The following is a 20,289-nucleotide window of genomic DNA, read 5'->3' as shown; positions in this document are numbered from 1 at the left end:
GCTTTCAGTCTAGCAGAGGACACAGACAAGAAGCAAATGGCACATATGTCCAATGACAACAGTCATAAGTAGTGTAAGAAGCCAGGTCCCAGCAGAGCCACAGAAGGGGACTTAAAGCCAAGCTCCTTCCGGGTTTGTTTCTGCTGCATCTTTGGCTTCCTTGTCAACTCCTGCTTCCAGCTGTCACACATAGGGAGCCCCCCCCAAAGTGCCAAGAAGAGACGAAGGCACGTTGAGATGTCCAAGAGACAGTGGGTCCCCCACACCTGAAGCACAGGTCTTTGTACCTCGTGAACAAGACCCTGGGTGTGCTGCAACCTTTTAGAGTCCTTGCTACCAAAAGCTTGTCCGATCCCCACGTTGCTGGCAGAATACCCGCTGCAGGCTGCCTTCCGAGGCCGGGGGCTCAGAACAGGATGGTGCAGGGGCTGGCGGCCCGGCTCTGCCATCAAACAGACTTGGGTCCAATCCCACGTCATCAGTACTTGCAAGGTGACCTTGGACAAGGCACCCCACCTCTCTGAACTTTCCCATCTGCAAATGGGGATAAAGGATGGCTGCCACTTACCACAGGGTGGGACCTAGACGAGGTTAGGGGTATAAAGTACTTAATGTGGTGCCTGGCACATAGTAGGTGCTCCACAGATTAAAGTGATTGCTGTGTTAGACACTCTGAGCATAGAGGAGACAAAACTATATAAAATGGAAATCAAGGAAAACAATGGACATAGGATTCTGCATGTAGTTGGGTTGAGGGGGAGCATGGGGACAGATTGGGGGAGGACCACTTAGCTAAACGTAACTTATTGGAAAGTTCCTAGCTTTTGAGTGGAGTCCTGGGTTCCCAGGTGCTTATTATGTTATTAAGAATAAACAGCTACTAATGCACACGTACATGAATGTGGGGTGTACAAAAGAATGTGGGAGTTGTGTTATAGTGCCAAAATTATATTAACCCAATATTGTGTACCTGATGCTCATTATAGATATAGATGTTGATACAGATATAGATGCTGATACAGATATACAGAGATCATTGAGGAACCATAAATAAGTGAATGGGGAAAAAAATAAGTAAATGGGATCACCAAGTTTGGATGGAAAAACACCACTGTATTCTCAAAATAACTAAAGAAAGTTCCAAATCTGTAAACTGCAGACCTTATTGGGGTGGGTAAATGCAGAATTATTGCAAGGGGTTTGAGAACTGCATTCTTATTTATACATTTTTCTTGAAGGATACTAAAGGTGAAACTACTGTCACAAGGGGATCTCATGAAAATTTTCTGGTCTTTCCAGATTAATTTATGGCTTTCAAAAGGACTCTCATGCTGGAAAAGACTGGGAAAGCCACTGTCCTCCAAGTCTTTGTGAAAACCCAGGAGGGCAAAGGTGTTAGGCATAAATCAGGTCTGGTCCCTGGGCTCCCAGCGCTGAGATGGTCTTGTCACTGGTACTTGCTTGGGCTTCTTCTTTTGAACCAACCCCACCCCTCCTGGGTGTGCCAAGGGTTCCCGTAAGACCCACAGCTGTATGCCAAACGCTGACCAGGACTGGGAAACAGTGAGCAAACATGGAACTAAGACCCATGTGAAATCTGTCAATAAAGCAGTTGACGCCACAGCTGTTGGAGGGGTCAGCCTCTCTCGGTGGCTCGTTAAAGGTAAAAGAATTACCTGCTGGGCATGTTTGGGCTGCTGCGGGCTCTTCCTCACCAGATGCTGGGCACAGAACTTTCCGCATGCCAGTATTTTCTGTTGCCTCCTACCTTACCACCTCGTTGTGGACCCTGGAATGAAAAGGTAGTGCTGGGTTGTGGGTTTGAATTAAATCTTTACCCACCAAATGGCCCTGGGTGGATTGCAAGCTGGCTGGGGGCTTTAGGGAAGGCCTGCCCTGCCTCATCCCTGTCTCCTCCCTCCCCCAACCGCATTCCCCACACCGCCAGGGACCTCGTGCCCAAGTTCCATCTACACACCCCGTTTCCCCACATTTTGCCACCCTTGTGCCCAGGGATGGCCACAGCAGTAGCCAGTCCTCCACAGAAGGACGATCCTGAGGAATGGGTCTGGGCAGGCCCTGTAACAGGGAATTCTGAGGTCCAGGTCCCCAAACCACCATCTAAAAGTGGGCGTCCCAGGGCCAGGACTAGGTAAGGCAAGTGAGGCATCTAGAGTGCAAAATTTAAGGGGGGGATCTTTCCTGGGGTCACCTAGGACCTCGCCCTAGTCCTGGCTGAGTGGTAATGTGTTGTGGTGGTCATGCCCCGCCCCGCCCCCGACTCCTCACCTCATCCTGTGCGGAAGGGCGCAGCCTAAGGACGGCTAGACTGGGACTCTTCAAAGCAGGAGCCCAGGACGGGGGGCTGCAGGTGCCTCGATCTAAGGTGGGTAAAATTTAGAGAATTTTTTCCTGGTGCTGAGACACCAGCTTAGGATTTAAATATCTGTCCTTCCCTTTTTCTTGCATGGTTCCCCCAACCTCCGTCTTTTTTTTGCTCTTCAGTATAAGATGACCAACTGCCCCAGTTTGCCCAGGACTAAGGGGGCTTTCAGTTTGAGAAGCAGGAAAGTCTCTGGCAAACTGAGATGAGTTGGTCACCCTGAATGTCCTCTCAGCACCTTGCCCATTGCCTGGCCTGGAAGTAGCACCCAACAAACACCTGCCTAGTGAAGGAGCACCCGGTGGGAGAATGTAATGTAAGGATGCACACCAAATGTGTGATAACGGCTGCTTTTGGAGGCTGGCAGACAGAAGGGACTTCAATTTTACCCGTAATACTTCTTACCTAAAAAAGGCAAAGCAGACTGGCAAGATGGACACAGTTGCTCACTGAGAATGACAGGTGCAAAGATGCTTATTATAGACATTATTCTCTGCATTTTAAAATTAATTTTTAACTAAGTAAAAAAGCCCAAAGGAATCCTCAAGCTGGTCTCCCAGCAGTCTCCCCAGCCCCTCCCCAGGACAGTGGCCACCCCTCACAGTTCTCCTCCCTTGAGCTCGAGCGGGCGGGGATGTGCTCCCTGAATACTCCTACCAGGGCCTCTTTGGGGCTGCAGGTGGGACCACGGACCACCCCCTCCCAGACACACCGCCTCTGCAACCACCTCACCTTCTTTGGAAGCACATTCCCGGTGATGCCCAATGCCGTGGACGTCCGCCAGACTGCTGAGCTCTTTGCCACCTTCGAGGACAACCCTGTGGTTGTGACCATCGTGGGCTGCCTCTGTGTGGCCTACGTGCTGGTGGTGATCTGCGCAAGGAGGAAAGACGCTCAGGATCAGGCCAAGGTGAGGTTGCACAGTCCCCGGGAGCAGGAGGGAGGAGCAGGAGTGTCCCCTTGCAGGGGCTCCAGGGGATGGAGCCCAGGTGGGGAGCTGAGGGGCCAGCTGCAAATCCAGGCCTTGACCCCTGGAGTCATCTCAGGTAAGCTGGCCCCTCAGCCTCTTGACCAGTAAAATGGCCTTGTTCATCAAAGTATCAGGAGGAGTATGAAACTGACCTCTTATTGAGAATTTACTATGTGCCAGGTATTACCCCCATTTAATGCTCACGATAGCCCCAAGGGGAAGGTACTGTGTTGAGAGTCCCCAAGACCACCCTCGAGTTCAGTGATTTGCTAGGACTCACAGAACTTAAAAAAGCCACTATCCTTACGATTATGGTTTATTATAGTGAAAATGGTGCAAATTAAAATCAGCAAAGGAAAGGGTCCAGGAGAGATCAGGCAAGAGCTTCTAATATTCCTCTCCCAGTGGAGTCCTATGGACAGATGAATTCTTCTGGCAATGACGTGTGATAGCACATGTGAAGTACGGCCAACCAGGAAAGCTCCCCTGAGCCTTGGTGCCCAGGGTTTTCTTGGGAGTAAGTCCCACAGGTATGGAGCCTGCATGACTGACTTTAGTTAGTCTCCAGCAACCACTGCTCCCCATCCCTGCCCAGGTCAGACTGATAGAGCGTGGCCCAAAGCCCTCACCACAGATCACATCGTTAGCACATACTGCCTGAGGTGGCCCAAGGCCCCACGTAGCCAGACACTCTTATCATGCAGGCTGTTTCAAGGACTTAGAGGTTATCTTCCACGACCTGGCCAAAACCAGTCCATCCTTTGGAATGTGTGGGGTTTGGATAACCCAAGCCTGCTGAATTCACCCTTTACTGCACAGCACCTCTATCATTTTACAGAGGAGGCAAGTGAGGAGCAGAGAGGGCAATTAACTAGTCCAAAGCCACCTCCCTCCCAGGGGCCAGAATTCAAACCCAGATCTGCCTGACGATAAGTCAGGTCTGAGGATAGAAACGAGACCAAACAATAACCATTTGTGCAACCAATTGTGACAACAAAGTTCTGATTATTTTTCTGATACAGGCATCATATCTGACACATAGGAGCCTTCAATAAACATTCATGAGTGACTGAGCACACAAATGAATACAAGGATGCATTGTCACAAAGCTCTGAAACTTTCAACATTCCCTACTGTCCCTATACACAGCAATATTTCTCAGGGTGTTAGGATGGTATGAAACCTAAAAAGATAATAGTTGCCCCATTTATCCTGCTGTCTTTGACTTGCCCAAGGGATTTAACATTAATACGTTAAGTCCCTCAGCTTTAGGTTGATTCCTGGGAAGCAGACTCTGAGATGGAGTTAAGTATGCAGGGTGTTTACCAGGGAGTGCCTGGGATCAGCCCCTGGGCAGGGAGGGAAGGAGGCAGGATGGGCAGGGGGAGAAGTCAAGCTGGGATGCAGCCCACTGACAGCTGGGTGACCCCTTGGGGAGCTCTAGAACTGTCCTTAGTTGGGTTGAGAAGCCCAGGTCTTGATCTTGGGCAATGCATCAATCTGTTCTTAGATATCGGCCTCTCCAGGATGGGGCATGACTTTGACAGAGGAGACTCTTGCATCCCTGGCTACACCACCTCGGCAACTGGGAAAACAGCCCTCCATTGACAGGAGATCTGGGCAGCTCATCACAGAGCGCTCTGCAGCCTCTGACCAACTCCAGCTATTTATTTTCTGCTAAAACAACTTAACATTCATTCCTTCTAAATTCCCTTAGAGGCACAATCTGGTTACCAAGGTTATGAGGAATTATTTATGAACAGAGTTTGCATTCATCAGCTCAAGCATCAAACATTCTCAGCTTAATACCAAGTTCACTTCCAATTTGACTACTTTGGGTGATATTTAATACTGAATGTACTTTTTTATTTTAAAAGTTTGGTTTTCACTTAAAACCCTGCTGTTGTAAAGAACAGTTCTCACCTGATGGAATGAATCAATAGCATACATAGTTTTGCTTTCCCCCTTTAATTGTCATGAATGCCCGACTCACTCTTGGCTGCTGTGCGGTGGATGAACCCACCAAGCAGAGCCCTCCTAATGCCATCCTTCTGTCCAGGTGAAGGTCACAGTGCTGGAGGACAATGACCCCTTTGCCCAGTACCACTACCTGGTGACAGTTTATACCAGACACAGGAGGGGGGCAGCCACTTCCTCAAAGGTACCTGACCTGCAAGACACCTCGGTTGATCCGCATGTCCCACTCAGCAAAGCACTTGCCAGTCCGTTGTTGAGTTACGTTAGCCCAGTGGATTTTGTTGTACGGTTTTTTCACTTTTGCTTTTTTTTTTGAGAAAAGTATCTTTTTTGCCAGACAAAATAACACCCTAAGCCCCAATATTTAAAAATATAAAGGAGGAGTGGATTAAGGGAGAGTTGGGGTCTGGTACTGTACTCACTGGTCTTCTCATTTAACCCTACTAAAAAATAATTCAGACAGCTGGTTACCTGCACGCAAATGTGCTCACATATGAAGAACAGTCAGTAGACTGTTATCAATGAATAAAGGGGAAAACAGAATTTCTAAGAGAAAGGGGAGAAAGGAAAGAAACAAACAATGGCAACCATTTGAAAATGAGCCTTGAATTACATTTTTTAGGAAAACTGATTAGCTGGCATCCATCTGTCCCTGAGAAGGCTGACTAGAGGTAATAAGGACACAATTCCATCTGTTTATGAATTCTCTGAAATCCTTAAGTTTAGCTGTGGAGCACACAGCAGGTTGTCTCTGTCATGTCTCAGCATCCTTAGTTAAGTCTGGCCTCACCCTATCGCTCATCAGACTGCAGCATCCCCTGCAGCAGCCTCCAAGCTTCCTTCGCTGAAATTGTGCTCCATGGAACACAGTTTGAGAACCACAGGCACCGTGTGTACTGTCCCGGAGAAATCTCCATTGTTTTTTTGTTTTTGTTTTTTATTAATTAATTTATTTTTTGGCTGCGTTGGGTCTTCGTTGCTGTGCGCGGGCTTTCTCTAGTTGCGGCGAGTGGGGGGCTACTCTCCGTTGCGGTGCGCGGGCTTCTCATTGCGGTGGCTTCTCTTGCTGTGGAGCACGGGGTCTAGGCACGTGGGCTCAGTAGTTGTGGCTCGCGGGCTCTAGAGCGCAGGCTCAGTAGTTGTGGCGCACGGGCTTAGTTGCTCCATGGCATGTGGGATCTTCCCAGACCAGGGCTCGAACCCGTGTGCCCTGCATTGGCAGGAGGATTCTTAACCACTTCGCCACCAGGGAAGTCCCTGTTTTTTAAAAAATGACATTAGGCTCCATGAGAGCAGGACATGTGTCCACTTATATTTTACTTTTTATTTTAAAAATCTTATTATTTATATCTCATTATTTTTATTTATGTTATTTTTATTTAAATTAAAAAAATTGATATTGCTGCATCTTAGGGCCTCAACCAGCTAACACAGAGTAAGTGCTCAGTAACGATTTGTTGAATAAATGCAGGAATCACTTTCATCCATCTAATGAAACATCCATCCCACTTCCATTTGACACTGAAGAGCTGACCTTACAGGGAAAGAAAGAATGAAAATCTGTGATCCACAGGCCATTTCTCTTCATGGAGAGTTGCAGTCACATTTCAATCGATACTGTCTTAGTTCGGTTCTCCTGGCACAGTGGTTCTCAACTGGTTGGCCCCCAGGGACAGCTAGCAATGCTGGAAGTGGTTTTGGTTGTCACAACTTGGGACAGGAAGAGATGCTCCTGGCGCCTAGAGAGGAGAGGCCAGGGATGGTGCTAAACATCCTGCAGCACACAGGACAGCCCCAGAGCAAGGAATCATCCAAATGAGAAAGTCTACAGTGGAGACTCTGCTGTAGAAGCCGACTCTGAAACAGGGATTCAAGCACAGGTAGTTGATTTGAGAGGGGATCCCAGGACACCACATACAGGAGTGGGAAGCCAGGTGGGGAAGGGAAGGAACAAATAAGGGGCGCATAATCAAACCCATTACCCCTGTGGGCAACTGCAGCCCAATCCCACTGGGGAACTCTGGAAAACAGTAAGGAATGTGGGCCTCAAAGTCATCCCAGCTGAGGACTAAGTGAACTGGGTTAGTTATCCACCAATCCCACCAGTCATTGGTGGAAAATGGCCTGCAGGGGCCATCAGGTCTCTGCTACCTTCAACCTGCTGCTCTAACAGCCAAAGAAACCCCCAGGGAAAGAGGCACAGCTGCTGGCAGCTGGACATGGGAACCCCACAGTGGTGAGGCTGAGTGATGGATGTCAGTGGAGCATAGGTGTCATCTGCTGTAGTTGGTTTTGGCTCAGGAAATCAGGCATGGTCACCAGCCATCACCGGGATGGCTTCAGAAAAATACAGATTCCTGAGCCCTGTGCCCAGTATTCTTGGTAGGTCTGGAGTGGGGCCTGGGAATATGTATTTTCAAAGTAGTGGGCCATCATTCATTCCTGTCTCAATGCCGGGAACTCTGGGAGGCACTGAGAATATAATCGCTAGGGAGAAAAACCAGTTCTTGCCCTATGGCCCTTTCAAATAAATATTCGAGAAGTTTGAAAAGGTCACCAGGAAGCATTTTATGAGTATAACTCATCTCAAAGATGTGAATGCAGATAGTGTCACCCCTAAATCTTCACACAACTGAAAAATAACTCTGGCAGGTCCAAGATGGGAGGAGAAGAGGTGAAAAGGCCATGCTTTGTTGGGTTTCATTGGTTTTTCAACACCTCCAGTGAAACACGGGGCTCTGTTACCACGTGGAGTTGGTCACTACTGGTCTCTGGATTTCAGGGGACTGTCTCCCTATATGGCCTGGATGGAGAGAGTGAGCCCCACCACCTGTCAGACCCCGACATCCCGGTTTTTGAGCGAGGAGGAGTGGAGGTCTTCTTACTCTCCACCTTGTTTCCCGGCGGGAGCTGAGGAGCCTGCGGCTATGGCATAACAACTCAGGGGACCAGCCATCCTGGTGAGTCAGGGGAGGGTAAACCACAAGGACCTACCAAGTGCCAGGTCCAAGGCTGGGCATTGTGCTTTTGCTGCTTTGCTGATCCTCACGAGCCTCTGTGAGACGCACAGAATGGATCCCCATTTCACAGATGAGGAAACCAAGGGTCAGAGAGGCCCACCAGTCCACAGGCCACACAATGCTAGTCCCTCCCTTGACACATCTGCAGCATCAACCTGTCATTTAGCCCTCCATTTCCCCATCTGTAAAATGGGATAGACGCCTATTGCAAAGACAAACTCTGCCCACTAGGAGGAAAGTACATGAGACATTGGGCTGATTCTCCAGGAGAAGACCTAAGAAGAGCTCTTCTGCAGAGCACTAAGTTAAGTCTTCCTGTGCTTTTCTCACTGGATGCTCACAGTGACCCTCTGGGACAAGCGCTGTTATTATCCTTGTTTTATAGGTGGGAAAATCTAAGCTCGGGAAAGATAACTGACTTGCCCAGGTCACACAGCTGGCAAGCTCAGAGCCAAGACTCCTTCCCACTGTCTGAGGCCAAAACTAGTGACCCAGATGGGTGGTCTCCAGACTGAACACTCTTCGGTGGCTGACAGCTTTAGGAAAACACAGCATTTAGACCACTGTCTTTGACTCATCTAAGGCAAAAACACTAATACATTAATGCTCCAAGACCCTCAGCTGTAGGGTTGGTTCCTGGGAAGTGGCTCTGAGATGGAGTTGAATATGGAGGCCATTTATCCAAGGAGTGCCTGGGATCAGCCCCTGGGCAGGGAGGGAAGGAGGCAGGATGGGCAGAAGGAGAAGAGCTTTGATGCAGCCCACAGACAGCTCAGCTGACCGCACAGGGGGCTCTAGAGCTGTCCTGAGCTGGGCTGAGATGCCTGGGTTTTGATCACACCCAGGTTCTGTACCCAAAGGTCACTGGGGATGTCAGCTTCCCCAGGAGGCTGCGTGACCTCAACAGAGGTGGCTCTGGCATGCCTGATGGGACTACCCTTCCAGAAAGGAGAAAATGCATGTCAGGAGCTTCTTAGCACAGTCCCCATTGTGCAGTAAATGCTCAATAAAGAGTGCCTCTTGTTCTCATTACTCTTATTTCCCTGTAAAGCAACTGCTGCTGGATCTGGCCTCCCAGCAGAGGCAAGATGATTTCACATCTTCCCTGGGCCTCAAAGATCTAAATCAGGTTAGATGATCGCCACGAAGTGCTGAATGGACGGCAGGCTCATTCTCTGGATGGAAGCCCACAGGAGGACAGAGTTTCGTGTGCTCAAGCCTGCACCTCCCTGTACACACAACAACCTGGCCTTCCTCACTTGTAAAGCCCGGTGACCCTGGGCTTGCTGCCCTGCGTGAGGGTTCACAGTTTCAGAATGCACACTTTTGCAGCATGTCTGTGAAAACCTGGCAACCTCCAAGCTGGCAGTCTACACTAGCTGAACTCCCCACATGAGGCCAAATTCACCCACTGATTGGGGCATTTTGATCAAGGCACCAAGAGCAATGAAGAAAAATACAAAGTCTCTTTCCAAGAGTTCTCGTTCTTGGGCTCAGGTTTGGACCTTCGTGGGGTCCAAAGAAGTCTCATCCCCCCACCACATTATCCTCAAAAGTGTGGGTCCCTTCCAGGTACGTGAGCTGGGTGCTGGTGCATGACCTGGCAATGGACCGGAAGTGGTACTTCCTCTGCAACTCGTGGCTGTCCATCAATGTCGGAGACTGTCCTTGACAAAGTATTTCCAGTGGCCACAGAGCAGGACAGGAAACAATTCGGGTACTATATTTTTTCTTTTTAAGCAAATGCTCTTTACTTTGTTCTTTCATCTCTAGGGAAGTTGCGTTATAATTCAGTCACAGCCAAATAAAAGCACATTTCAGCTAGTGGGCCGGGGCAGCTCTGAGTGTGTGACATTAATAATCAGTTTTTCTTGTTGCAATTAAAGGGCCCTGAAGGGACATGGACCCTCCAAGACAGAATTATCTTCAGATGGTGATAACAGTTATAGAACACTTATCCATATTTACTTACGAATGTCACAGAATAATATTGTTTATATGAGTGAACAGACTGATCTGAATGGTGATTCAACGTCTGGCCACCTGGAGCTTCTTCTTCATGTTGTTTTATCCTAGATGCATTTTTCAGCATGTTTCCCCTTGCTTTACTCACTCCCTCACCCCCTTTCCTGTTGCGCATCCTTCCACATCCGTCCCCAAACACAAATAAGCAGATACAAATGTACACACATGCACGTGCACACACACACACAACACCACAGATCGTTATTTTATAACTTTTTAAATGGCATGCTACTCTAAATATGTTGCCTTTTTTCTTTAATGATATATCACGCACATCCTTCCAGGAGGGTATGTTTGGGTCAAATTTTCCTTATTGGTTGCGTGCTATTCCACAGAATGGATGTCCCACAGCCACTCTCCTATGGATGGGCATTCAGTCTGCTCCTAGTGCATTTACTGAAAGACGACTTTTCCTCCCAGCTGCCACCGTGAGCATCTCAGCCTCCAAGGGGGAAAAAGTCTGAATCAGAGAGACTTGGATCCCAACACAGGTATAACACAGACGTGGGCACGGATCACAAAGTCCCACACGCCTGCTGTTGACTTGCCGCGTGACCTTGGATACGTCACCGCACCTCTCCAGGTCTCAGCTTCTGCATCTGAAAAATGACGAGTTCAATGTGCCTGCCCCATAGGGGGTCCCAGGTCCCATGAAACGATGTAGTAATGTGCTTGGCACACTATGCGGCTCACACTGAGTACTCAATTCCAGAAGCAGATATTATGTCCGAGTGCATCAGCACATGTGATGCCTAGAAACTCGGCAAGGAGCTCTCTGAAGGCAAAAGCTCCTCATCCCTCCTGTGAATCCCTGGGGCCCAGCAGAGAGCCTGGGACACAGCACCAGGGGCATCAAATATTTGTTGAATAAGACGAATAACATGGACAATCCCTGTTGTTGGCAACTGACCTCTCTCTTTCTGCACCTTTACTCTGAGTCCAGGCCACCGGCACACGCCCGAGTGACAAAGTATCTTACAACCCTGGAGGGTTCTGGCATTGACCAATCAGGACAGGCGGCAGCTGGGAATCTCTACTCTGGACACTCTTAGCAGAATCTGGGCCTTTGAATAGCTCCTGTGGTTAAACTACATTCTACTCATAGGGAAATAATACAGGTTCTTTAGGAGAATGTGGTGCCATTTTCAGAAACCCTGTCTCACAATTTTTATTCTCTCAAACTGAGTCTGAACCCAAAGCCTGGGATTTTTAACCACTATTCTCTAATGCCCTAATTATAAAAAAACAAATAACATTAGAGTTATATATTATTATATAAAAATTATAGGGCTTCCCTGGTGGCGCAGTGGTTGAGAATCTGCCTGCCAATGCAGGGGACACGGGTTCGAGCCCTGGTCTGGGAAGATCCCACATGCCATGGAGCAACTAGGCCCGTGAGCCACAATTACTGAGCCCGCGCGTCTGCAGCCTGTGCTCCGCAACAAGAGAGGCCGCAATAGTGAGAGGCCCACGCACCGCGATGAAGAGTGGCCCCCGCTTGCCGCAACTAGAGAAAGCCCTCGCACAGAAACGAAGACCCAACACAGACAAAAATAAATAAATAAATAAATAAATAAATATTTCCCATTTAAAAAAAAAAAAAAGTCATGTTCCTTGCTTTAAAAAAAAAAAATTATAACAAAAATTATTGCTAACACTGATGAACACTCACCTATATGCCAGCTACTTTGCCAAATGCTTTACAAAAATTATCATTTTTAATCCTTTCAACAATCCAGTGAGGCAGGTTCTGTTATTACCCCCATTTTACAGATGAGTAAACTGAGGTACAAAGAGTAAAGTAACTTACCTGAGGTCACACAGTAGTAAGAGGGCTGTCTAGGGTTCCAACCACTCTGTCCAGAGTCCCCATCATTAACTTGAAGTGATGCTACTATGATGCTGTATTTCTTCTATAAAAGAAAAAAACAGATGATGAATTTTAGAAACAAATCCCTTCCTCTCATCCCAGGATTGCTCCAAAGAGACTAGGCTTCTCCCCATTCCTGTCTCCCTAAATGCCTGTCCCTCTCCCCTGGCCTGTCCACAGCCACCTGTTTTTCTTTTTCATGAAGACCTCCACAGGCTTCCAGGATGGCCACATTTGGTACTCCATCTTTAGCAGCTCAGCTTGGAGCAACTTCACCCATGTCCACCAGGTGTCCTGCTGCTTCTCACTGCTCCTCTGCACCATACTGACCACCATCATGTTCCGGGGTGTCCCCAAGGACCCAGATGAGCAGAAGATGGACTTGGGTAACTCCCACTGTCATGGCGATCAGGGCTAGTGGCTGGTGGACATGAACTGTCACTGCCCCAGAAATGCTTTGCAATTCCAGAGGTCCCAAGACCACCCTCAGGTTCAATAATTCATTAGAAGGATTCACAGTAGTCAGAAATGCCATTATACTCATAATTATTAGAGAAAGGATACAGATCAAAATCAGGAAAGGGAAGAGGCACGTGGGGCAGGGTCCATGGGAGACCAAGCATGGAGCTTCCAGTTACGTTCTCCCAGTGGAGTCTGGACAGCGCTCACTCCTCCTGACAATGACGTGTGACAACACACATGGAGTAATGCCAACCAGGGATGCTCACCCGAGCCTTGGTGCCCAAAGTTTTTATTGGGGCATGCTCACATAGACATGGCTGACCCCAGTATGGCCGACCTTAGCCTCCAGCCCCTCCAGAGGTTGAGGTGATACGGTGCAACCAAGGCCCCCACCATAAATCACACTGTTAGCATAGACTATATGGAGTGGCCCAAGACCCCAGGTAAACAAAGGCATACCCACCAGGCAGGACAGCCCAAGGGCTCAGTGGTCACCTCCCAGGAGCCACTCAAGGGGCAGACCTCTCTTTGGGCAAGGTTAACCCTTACTGCACAGCCACCTTCTGGAAGGGGGGAGGGGACTCTCCCCTTGACCCCTTCCCTCCACTGCCCCAGGTAAAATCGAATTCACTTGGCAGGAAGTGATGATTGGGCTGGAGAGCTCACTCCTCATGTTTCCCATCAACCTCCTGATCGTTCAGATTTTTTGGAACACCCGTCCTTGGGTAACCAAGGAGCAGAACACTGGGAAATGGGATGGGGGGCCCCCTCAGCCTGGCCCCCTCACCGCAGCCTGTGGGGGATGGTCTTCTGACACCTGAAGCAGTGACCAAGGCGGGTCCTCAACCTCGGCAGTGTGGGGAGCTCTAGCCTGGGCAGAAGGGGGTGGGGACTGGGGTTTGAAGCCTACAACCCATGTTGTCGGACAGCATCAGTCACTGAGATTCGTCAGTTGCGTACACATGCACTACACATATGTGCACACAGTACACACATATACCTACACATGCATGCATACACACATGCCACATGTGCACACACCCACATACACCCCACACCTACATGTACATGCGTGCACATGTACACACATATGTGCACACAGTACACACATATACCTACACATGCATGCATACACACATGCCACATGTGCACACACCCACATACACCCCACACCTACATGTACATGCGTGCACATGTACACACATATGTGCACACAGTACACACATATACCTACACATGCATGCATACACACATGCCACATGTGCACACATTCACATACATCACACACACACCTACAAACATGTACACATGTGCACGTGTACACACACACACACACACATATATCTGCACAGTGCACACATGTACACACACACACATATACCTACACATGCATGCATACACACATGCCACATGTGCACACATTCACATACATCACACACACACCTACAAACATGTACACATGTGCACGTGTACACACACACACACACACACATATATCTGCACAGTGCACACATGTACACACACACACACACCTACACATGCATGCATACACACATGCCACATGTGCACACATTCACATACATCACACACACACCTACAAACATGTACACATGTGCACGTGTACACACACACACACACACATATATCTGCACAGTGCACACATGTACACACACACACATATACCTACACATGCATGCATACACACATGCCACATGTGCACACATTCACATACATCACACACACACCTACAAACATGTACACATGTGCACGTGTACACACACACACACACACACATATATCTGCACAGTGCACACATGTACACACACACACACCTACACATGCATGCATACACACATGCCACATGTGCACACATTCACATACATCACACACACACCTACAAACATGTACACATGTGCACGTGTACACACACACACACACACACATATATCTGCACAGTGCACACATGTACACACACACACATATACCTACACATGCATGCATACACACATGCCACATGTGCACACATTCACATACATCACACACACACCTACAAACATGTACACATGTGCACGTGTACACACACACACACACACACATATATCTGCACAGTGCACACATGTACACATACACACACACCTACACATGAATGCATACACACATGCCACATGTGCACACATTCACATACATCACACACACACCTACAAACATGTACACATGTGCACGTGTACACACACACACACACACATATATCTGCACAGTGCACACATGTACACACACACACATATACCTACACATGCATGCATACACACATGCCACATGTGCACACATTCACATACATCACACACACACCTACAAACATGTACACATGTGCACGTGTACACACACACACACACACACATATATCTGCACAGTGCACACATGTACACACACACACACCTACACATGCATGCATACACACATGCCACATGTGCACACATTCACATACATCACACACACACCTACAAACATGTACACATGTGCACGTGTACACACACACACACACACATATATCTGCACAGTGCACACATGTACACACACACACATATACCTACACATGCATGCATACACACATGCCACATGTGCACACATTCACATACATCACACACACACCTACAAACATGTACACATGTGCACGTGTACACACACACACACACACACATATATCTGCACAGTGCACACATGTACACACACACACACCTACACATGCATGCATACACACATGCCACATGTGCACACATTCACATACATCACACACACACCTACAAACATGTACACATGTGCACGTGTACACACACACACACATATATCTGCACAGTGCACACATGTACACACACACACATATACCTACACATGCATGCATACACACATGCCACATGTGCACACATTCACATACATCACACACACACCTACAAACATGTACACATGTGCACGTGTACACACACACACACACACATATATCTGCACAGTGCACACATGTACACACACACACACACCTACACATGCATGCATACACACATGCCACATGTGCACACATTCACATACATCACACACACACCTACAAACATGTACACATGTGCACGTGTACACACACACACACACATATATCTGCACAGTGCACACATGTACACACACACACACACCTACACATGCATGCATACACACATGCCACATGTGCACACATTCACATACATCACACACACACCTACAAACATGTACACATGTGCACGTGTACACACACACACACACACATATATCTGCACAGTGCACACATGTACACACACACACATATACCTACACATGCATGCATACACACATGCCACGTGCACACATTCACATACATCACACACACACCTACAAACATGTACACATGTGCACGTGTACACACACACACACATATATCTGCACAGTGCACACATGTACACACACACACATATACCTACACATGCATGCATACACACATGCCACATGTGCACACATTCACATACATCACACACACACCTACAAACATGTACACATGTGCACGTGTACACACACACACACACACATATATCTGCACAGTGCACACATGTACACACACACACACACCTACACATGCATGCATACACACATGCCACATGTGCACACATTCACATACATCACACACACACCTACAAACATGTACACATGTGCACGTGTACACACACACACACACATATATCTGCACAGTGCACACATGTACACACACACACACACCTACACATGCATGCATACACACATGCCACATGTGCACACATTCACATACATCACACACACACCTACAAACATGTACACATGTGCACGTGTACACACACACACACACACATATATCTGCACAGTGCACACATGTACACACACACACATATACCTACACATGCATGCATACACACATGCCACGTGCACACATTCACATACATCACACACACACCTACAAACATGTACACATGTGCACGTGTACACACACACACACACACATATCTGCACAGTGCACACATGTACACATACACACACACCTACACATGCATGCATACACACATGCCACATGTGCACACATTCACATACATCACACACACACCTACAAACATGTACACATGTGCACGTGTACACACACACACACACACACATATATCTGCACAGTGCACACATGTACACATACACACACACCTACACATGCATGCATACACACATGCCACATGTGCACACATTCACATACATCACACACACACCTACAAACATGTACACATGTGCACGTGTACACACACACACACACACATATATCTGCACAGTGCACACATGTACACACACACACACACCTACACATGCATGCATACACACATGCCACATGTGCACACACCCACATACACCCCACACCTACATGTACATGCGTGCACATGTACACACATATGTGCACACAGTACACACATATACCTACACATGCATGCATACACACATGCCACATGTGCACACATTCACATACATCACACACACACCTACAAACATGTACACATGTGCACGTGTACACACACACACACATATATCTGCACAGTGCACACATGTACACATACACACACACCTACACATGCATGCATACACACATGCCACATGTGCACACATTCACATACATCACACACACACCTACAAACATGTACACATGTGCACGTGTACACACACACACACACATATATCTGCACAGTGCACACATGTACACACACACACACACCTACACATGAATGCATACACACATGCCACATGTGCACACATTCACATACATCACACACACACCTACAAACATGTACACATGTGCACGTGTACACACACACACACACACATATATCTGCACAGTGCACACATGTACACATACACACACACCTACACATGCATGCATACACACATGCCACATGTGCACACATTCACATACATCACACACACACCTACAAACATGTACACATGTGCACGTGTACACACACACACACACACACATATATCTGCACAGTGCACACATGTACACACACACACACACCTACACATGAATGCATACACACATGCCACATGTGCACACATTCACATACATCACACACACACCTACAAACATGTACACATACACCCCACACCTACATGTACATGCGTGCACATGTACACACATATGCATGCCTGCAAACACACCTGCACACATACAGGTACACACAAGTGCACACATACCACATACGTATGTTTACATGCATGTACACACAGGCACATATAAATATTCACGCAAACACCTACAACATATACACACACATGCACATACATTTTTGCGTACCTACTATGTACAAAATATTATACTTTCAAACAGATTGCAGGCTGGAAGCACACAGAAAGAATTCCATCTGCATTCATGCACACGTTAAGCATTTATTGAGCACCTACTTTGTGCCACACTTCAAGGAATACAGCCTGGAATGTATCAGTTGAAATCCTAGAAGAGGGAATTTTATGGAGGACAAAACAGAAGCTCAGGGTGGTCCAACATCATGTCTCAGTAGGCAGAGCTGGGATTCAGACCCAGATTGTCCAGCCCCAGGGCAAGTGCTCTTGACCACTCTGCTGCCCCCTCACCTGTAGCTCACGTCCCCTTCCCCCTGGGTGACTTGCAGGATTTGTGGAGCCTCGTCAGCTCCTTGTTCAAACCTCTGAAGGTGCCACCCCCTCGCTCGGGCTGGGACTTCGCGAACTCGGTGGACATCAACCAACTGCTGGCCTTGGTGGAAGACGTCGTCTGTCAGCAGATCGAAGCAGGGCAGGTGTTCTGGAAGGAAGCCAGCCAGACAGGGGGCCCTTTAACACTCACTCTTCGGTCTGTACAAGTGAAAGGTGAGTCCTAACATTTCTGGGCCGAGAGGGGGCATGTTGGAGCCAGGTGGATGCAGGACCGAGGGCCACGTCTGTATCACTATCACTAGGGAGTCAAGAAGTCCTACCGGGGGTCTCCCTCACCAGCCTCCACTCCAACCACTCGCCACCGCCTCCCTCGCAGTACCACAGGCATCCTGCTCTCCACACAACGCCAAGCTGCCTTCCCACTAAGGCCTGCACACATGCTTGTCCTCTGATCTAGAATGTTCTTTCTCCTCTCTTCACTTGGCCAATGCCTACTCAGACTTTATTCTTGGCTGATGTGTCCCTTCCTCAGGGGAGCAACCCAACCCCCGAGCTCACAACAGGGTCTCCAACCATGTGCTCTTTAGCCCCTAAGCATCTCTTGCACTGCTTTCACATTGCTTGTGGCCAAATCATGAATTGTGTGAAGAGCTGCACATATGTATTGCACATTATTCTGGTTTGAACTAGTCTCTCTGACTCTGCTCTTGCCCCTTTCCTGTCTATCTTCCACCCAGATCGCTGCCTCCAGTGTTTAGATCAGGTTGTCCAATAGAACTTCCCACAGTGACAGAAATGGTCTATATCTGCACTGACCAATATGGCAGCCACTGGCCACATGTAGCTATTGACACTTGAAATGTAGCTCGTGTGACTAGGGAACTAAATTTTTTTATTTTAATTTTAAATTTTATTAAAAAAAACTAAACCATATATATCTTCCCATAAAAACCTGTTCCTCTTCCTTGTTATTCCTATGAAATCTTTATTCCTATGAAATACTAAAAATTCAGAATCACCTTCTCTTTCTCCTGCAATCCTCACTTGCAATTGATACACACCTTTGAAAATGTCTTTCGAGGGACTTCCCTGGTGGCACAGTGGATAAGACTCTGCACTCCCAACTCAGGGGGCTGGGGTTCAATCTCTGGTCAGGGAACTAGAAAAAAAAAATTTTTTTTTAATTTTAAAAAGTCACATGTGGCAAGTGGCTACCATATTGGATGGTGTGGGTTAAGAATGCTGCCATTTTTAAAACACAAGGCTGGTCACAGTCTAAACCTTGTTTAGAATATAAAAATGGAGTCTATAGATTGGGGAGTTTGAATTCATAACTCTTGGCTCCACCTCTGATACAGTGAATTAAATTTTCTAAGGTGAGGCCAGGAATCTGCATTTTTTACCAGTCACTTTTGTGACTGTTATGCACACAGGATGTTGAGAGCCACTGTCCTGAAGACCAGGTCCCAAGTCCTTACTGTAGCACTCCCTCCTGGCCAGGCCTATGCGGACCCCATGGTCAGCCCTACTTTGACCCCCGTGTTCCAGCCACTCTGGAGGATTAGCCCTGGAGAGCTGGGCTTGGGCTGCCCATGAAGGTCGTCCCTGCAGCAGCTCTGCTGATGCCCACGCTGGACACTTGGCCCTGTTTGGGGTCTTTGGGGTTTGGGGGACTTTGGCATTCACAGCATGGGCCTTAGAACAAGGACTCTGGAGTTGGCCAGACCTGGGGCTCTCCCAGATGCAAAAGCAGCTGTGCAACTTTGGACAGTTGTTTAACCTCTCTGAGACTATTTCCTCTCCCTATAAAATGGAAGCGCTGATCCACCCAGCTCCTTGGCTTGTTCTGAGGACTGAATGAGATCATACGACACATGAAGCGCTTAGATCC

At 47.8% G+C, this 20,289-nt stretch overlaps 1 long non-coding RNA gene across 2 annotated transcripts; it reads right to left on the bottom strand.

Annotated features, from left to right (window-relative positions):
- Positions 1-91: 91 nt before the first annotated feature.
- Positions 92-20,282, bottom strand: LOC309622435. 2 transcript variants are annotated; one of them, XR_014240861.1, is made up of 6 exons: positions 19,460-20,282; positions 18,357-18,546; positions 12,186-12,288; positions 3,116-3,256; positions 2,789-2,832; positions 92-1,789 (listed from the first exon to the last, which is right to left on the bottom strand). It is a non-coding gene; the product is annotated as an uncharacterized lncRNA (long non-coding RNA). The 2 variants fall into 2 exon arrangements; XR_014240862.1 differs by lacking the exon at positions 2,789-2,832.
- Between the last annotated feature and the right edge of the window lie 7 nt (positions 20,283-20,289).

The sequence above is a fragment of the Balaenoptera borealis genome (genome assembly GCF_965194805.1).
Source record: "Balaenoptera borealis genome assembly, contig: HAP1_SCAFFOLD_2777, whole genome shotgun sequence".
NCBI lineage: Eukaryota > Metazoa > Chordata > Mammalia > Artiodactyla > Balaenopteridae > Balaenoptera > Balaenoptera borealis.
This window is presented reverse-complemented; position numbering and strand designations above follow the sequence as displayed.